Raw genomic sequence first — 6,056 nt, 5'->3', positions numbered from 1 at the left:
TTTGCATGTGTATGTCTTCCAGGGACATGTTGATGAAGAACTGCGAGGTGATCCCCGTCTATTGGGTCTTATTGAGCAAATGGAGCTGCGCAGGAGCCCAACTTGTCTATGCTTAGGGGAGATCATTTTGGGTTTGGATAATAGGAAATCCAACCGCGACCTGCCGTTCTTGGGAAGTCCCGTTATCCTACAGGTAAAAGACACCCTTCTTTCTTTTTTTTTTTTTTTTTTTTTTTTTTTTTTTTTTTTTTTTTTTTTTTCCGTTTTGCGGGTGTCTAATACCTGTTTTTGGTAGGTTTGGCTTATGGAACGGCTCCGATTGCTCGAGCCCTCAGTTCATGCACTTTCCTATCATGCCCGTATGATTTCGATGAGGACACGGCCGTACATGGTGGACTTCACCCGTCTCGCGACTATTGGAAGAACAAGTCAAGAATGATGATGGCCCGTTGATCAGGTGGGTCGTACCGTGGTGGCACCTCAAGTCTGTCACTGGAGTGTCTTCTTTGGATCCTACTAGGTCCGTGCGCATTCCTGGATTGGAGTTTATGATATGCATCTTCCCCGAGAGATTGATGAGGCAAGTTGGGTTGAAGCGGATGATTCCTAGGCTTGACACCGTTCCCGCAGACTGCTATGGCGCTTACTACGAAAGTCAAGAGAGTGGGCTATGAAATGGGCCCAAAGAAATATGTGGTTCTTGAACTTCTCCGCCAATGCCTTGTGGGTGTCGGACTCTTATCCGAGGTGGAGAAAGGCCGCAACTTCGGAAGAGTGCGAAGATCGAGGAAGCGCGAGCCCATTGATTACAAGGTGCGAGAGGAGATAAAGAGAAGGAGAAGCATCCGACGAAGGAGAAGAAGAAGCCGGTTTCAAGTCATTCATCCTTGAAGAAATCAAGACTACTCCCGTCGCAGAGATGGTGGTTGGCAAGAATGGAAGAGTCAGGCCTCGAGAAAGACCGTTGGTGATTAGGTCCGAAGTGGTGCAAGAGCGCCCGCTCGGTCGTGACAAGAAATATGACAAGAACGACAAGGGCAAGGGAAAGATGGAGGAATAGCCCAAGTCTTATTTATTATTTAATTATTATTATTATTGTTGTAATAAGAGAGGAGGGATTTTTAGAATCCTAGCCTAATCTATTTTTATTATTTGTCGTATTATTATTATTAGAAATTGAATGAAATAAAAAGGTTAAATGGTTATGAAACCGTTGTGATTTTCTTTAATTATTCTTGTCGAATTTCAAATGCAATGCAAATGTCTTTCCATTTACATTTTAAATATGATGGTGGGTTGAATCCCGTGAAGGATTGCCTACGTATTCACTTAGAGAAAGCGAAATCAAACCCTTGCGCGTAGTTCGAGTAAATGTAAAAGAATAATTGTTCTAAGCAAGAGCTTGTAATGAACATAGAAAATAAGCATGAGCTTTTGCTTACTCGGGAGGTGCGAATTTAAGTTTGTTTGATGACATGAGGATGACAAGTTTGCCAAGATGCAAGAGCATAGTGACATTCAAATGGGCCAGGGGCCGTTTATTTAGTGCCACAAGAGCGACACTTAGGTTTACGCGAGGCGCGTTTTTGTTCCTATTCTAGGCATAGTATCGTTTCAGTTGGTCGAGATTTGTGGGGTTTGAGAACTCGTTCCCGTCTAGGTCTGTGATTCTAACCGCACCCCCTGGGAGTATTGATTTGACTAGATATGGTCCGGCCCAGTTAAGTTTGAATTTTCCCCTCGGGTCGACAGGTAAAAGAGCTCTGACCGATTTGAGAACTAAATCTCCTTCTTTGATGTTTCTTGGCCTAACCCTTTTGTTGAAAGCTCGTTTGATACGTGCTTGATATGTCTGGACATTATGTAAGGCACGAAGCCTACGTTCATCCAGGAGGATGAGTTCTTCGTATCTATCCCTTTTCCAATCGGCTTCCGGATTTGACTTTCTAGCGAGAATACGCAGTGATGGTATTTCTAGCTCGACTGGTTGTACGGCTTCCATGCCATAGGTCAAATAGAAAGGAGTAGCCCCAGTGGGCGTCCTAACTGACGTACGATACCCCCACAAAGCGAAGGGTATTTTGCTTGGCCAATCTCTATAATTGTCGGTCATTTTCTTGAGGATCGTGACGACATTTTTGTTAGCCGCCTCTACCGCGCCGTTAGTCTGTGGTCGATAGGGCGAGGAGTGATGATGCTTGATCCTGTACTTGGCTAGCAATTGTTCGGTTTCGGCTTGGAAGTGGGACCCATTATCGCTAATGATCTCATGTGGGCAACCATATCGGCAGATGATGTTATTTTGTATGAATTTGGCTACGTTTTTGGCCGTAAGAGCGGTGTAGGAAGCCGCTTCTACCCACTTGGTGAAGTAGTCAATTGCTACTAGGATGAAACAGTGACCTCCTGTTCCGGCTGGGGTTATCTTCCCGATTATGTCAATTCCCCATGCGGAGAATGGCCAAGGAGATGTCATTGTGTATAGTAACGAAGGAGGGACATGTTGTACATTCCCGAAGATTTGGCAATTGTGGCAATGTCTCACATATTTGATGCAATCGGATTCCATTGTGGTCCAATAGTACCCTAGACGTGTGATTTTCTTTGCCATCATAGGTCCACTCATGTGAGGACCGCATTCTCCGTCATGGACTTCTTCCATCACCTTTCGTGCCTGTGAATGATCAAGGCAACGTAGGACTACACCAAGAGGTGTTCTTTTGTATAATTCTCCTTGCATGAGAACGTATTGTGAAGACAATAGGCGTATAGCGCGTTGTCCCCTTTTGTCCATATCCGGTGGATAGGTACCATTAAGCTTGAAGTTCAGGATTGCTTGGAACCAGGGTTTCTGTGCGATTTCTTCTTCATCGGTAATTTGATGGACATAAGCCGCTCCGACCGTCGTTCGATACACAAAGGCATTTCCATCATGTAATCTGGCATGTTTATCAAAGATGCAAGTTTCGCAAGAGCGTCTGCAAATTGATTTTCTTCTCGAGGTAGGTGTAAGTAGGTTACGTGATCAAAGAATTGAGCGACTTGGTCTATCCTAGCCTGATAGGGTGCTAGGCTTTCACTTCGGATTTTCCAGGATCCTGTAACTTGGTTGATGATTAGTGACGAATCTCCATGCACTCGGAGGTTTTGATGCCTAAGCTTACCGCGCTTGTAGTCCAATTAGACAAGCCTCATACTCTGCATGCGTTGTTTGTCACCTCGAAGTCGAGTTTGACAGCAATCGGTGTATGCTCACCTTCAGGAGAAATGAGCAACACTCCTATCCCAAATCCTCTTAGGTTTGATGCTCCATCAAAGTATAGGTCCCAGGAGTCTATATCTGTTTGAAGTATATCCTCGTCGGGAAATGACCAAGTATCTATGGTTTGTGTGTCGTTGATGGGATTTTCTGCGAAGAATTCGGCGACGGCGCGACCTTTTATTACTTTCAGTGGCACATATTTGAGGTCAAATTCTGAGAGCATCATGGTCCATCTTGCCAGACGTCCGTTGAGGACGGGTTTCTCGAAGAGGTATTTGACTGGATCCATTTTGGAGAATATCTTGACGGAGTAGCTAAGCATGTAGTGACGTAGCTTCTTTGTTGCCCACACAAGAGCGAGGCACTCGTATTCTAAGAACTTCTTACTTAGGTAGTAAATAGCTCTTTCTTCACTTCCTACGGTTTGAGCTAGCATGGCACCCATGGCGGTTTCGGTTACCGTGAGATACAAACCAAGAGGTTGATCTTGTTGTGGAGGCATGAGCACTGGTGGTTTAGCAGATATCTCCTTGATTCTGTCGAACGCCTTTTGACAATCATCGTCCCACATGGTGTGGTCTGTTTTCTTGAGTTTCTTGAAGATAGGCTCGCAGATCATCGTGAGTTTCGATATGAATCGACTTATGTATTGCACTTTTCCCGTGAATCCCGACTTCCTTTTCTGTTTGAGGTTGTGGCATTTCGATCAGAGCTTTGATTTTGGAAGGATCTATTTCTATGCCTCGTTGGCTAACGACGTATCCTAGGAGTTTGCCAGATGTCACCCCAAATGTGCACTTTTGAGGGTTGAGTCTCATGTTGTACTTCCGTAGCCTTGCGAAGAACTTGCGAAGGTTCGCAATATGTCCCTCTCTTTCCTTGGATTTGACGATCATGTCATCTACATATACCTCGACTTCTTTATGCATCATGTCATGTAGGAGTGTAGTCGCGGTGCGTTGGTATGTAGCTCCGGCGTTGATCAATCCGAACGGCATTACTGTATAGCAATAGGTTCCCCATTGGGTGACGAACGCGGTTTTATGCATGTCTTCCATGGCCATTTTGATTTGGTTATAACACGCATATCCATCCATGAAGGATAGTAATGCGTGGTCTGCAGTATTGTCCACTAATATGTCGATGTGAGGCAGAGGGAAGTCATCTTTTGGACTCGCTTTGTTCAAGTCCCTAAAGTCAACACAAACTCGGATTCTCCCATCCTTTTTGGGTACGGGCACTATGTTAGCTACCCAATCGAGAATACTCGGAAACTTTGATGAACCCGGCTTTGAATTGTTTGTCAACTTCTTCCTTAATCTTTAGAGCCCACTGTTCTCATTCGTCAAGCTTCTTTCACAGTTTGAAACCTGGCTTAATCGGAATTCTATGTTCGGCAATATCCCTGTCGATCCCTGGCATGTCTTTGTAGGACCAAGCGAAGACGTCTTTGAATTCATTTAGGAGGTCTATGAGGTCGGCCCGTTCGGTAGAGCTCAAGGTAGTCCCTATCCTAAGTTCTTTGGGTTCTAGTTCAGTTCCTACATTGATGGGTTCGGTGTCCTCAATTACAGGTCCCCCTTCCCCTTCCTATAGTATTTCTTTGGCTACGTAGGGAGGTATTTCGGTCAAGTCTGGGTCTTGGTCATCCTCAGTATCATCATAAACAGAATTGCACTCAAGATAACGCAAAGAGTAAGCAGAACCTGATTTATTCATATTAAGATTTGAGTAAAGTTGAAACAAAGAAGCCAACGATCCATGGTCATGGCGGTAAAGGACAAAGATTGGGGCATTTCCCGAACTACTGTGGCTACTTGAAAATAAGCTAGGAGAAACGAAGGGAGTGGGGATGACGACAGGAGTAGACTCTCTAATGACTTCTCTAGACTTTGACTCTGACTCCGACTCCGACTCTGATTCTGATTCGAACTCGTCGTCTTCTGGTTCTTCTTTGAACATCTCTCCTTCTCCAGTGGTGAGCTTGAAGAGTCTTCCTTGATTGTTGGTCCATTTGATTGATTTTCTCCATCCTTTCTGCTGCTTTGTGTCGATTTCTGTGATCAATGCGGTGGGGTTGAAGCGATCGTCTTGAAGTATCGTAGTAATGATCTCATCCTGCGCGGCCTTAACAAATCGGTCCTCTCCAAACAGGAGGCTCACAGCTTGCTCGTCTAAGCAAGGTGCTTGACGGGTTTTGACGGTAGGAACCGTTTCTGGAGGGATGAAGTAGCAATCGTGAAAGATCTCGATTCCGGCTAACTTCCTCTCGAGGTAATGCCAAGGTTCGGGAAATCCATGAAAGAGTTCCGAACTTCCTTCTTGAACGAAGTATCCATTCAAGGTAGGGAGATATGGCCTCATTTGGACTCCTACATACTTGCGATTTTGGACTTGGGCAAGCATTTCGAGAACTTCTTCTGTTGTGGGTTTGTACCCTAGTCCAAGTGGTATTCTCGATGAGTTGCCTTTCTTGTATGGCGCGAAGGTGTTCTCCCGAATCGGGTTCAAAGGCATTCCAGGGAAGTATCCCTGGTTTTTGAGTATGTGGTTGACCACCAAGTTAGAGTTGGGATTATAGTATAAGGGTGCCAACTCACTTTCTATGACATTTACACTTTGGAAGCCCCCAAGTTCGTATACGGGATCCGCAAGGACTTGATTATTTGATTGCTTCTCGATTATGGCCTTGATGGGTGATGAAGTGATCGTCACAACTTTGCCATTGAGTGGGATCTTGATCTTTTGGTGAAGGGTGGATGTTACTGCTTTGGAAGCATGAATCCAAGGCCTT

Source organism: Silene latifolia, chromosome 5 (genome assembly GCF_048544455.1).
Source record: "Silene latifolia isolate original U9 population chromosome 5, ASM4854445v1, whole genome shotgun sequence".
In the NCBI taxonomy this organism is placed as follows: Eukaryota; Viridiplantae; Streptophyta; class Magnoliopsida; order Caryophyllales; family Caryophyllaceae; genus Silene; species Silene latifolia.
Note: the sequence above shows the minus strand (reverse complement) of the source record.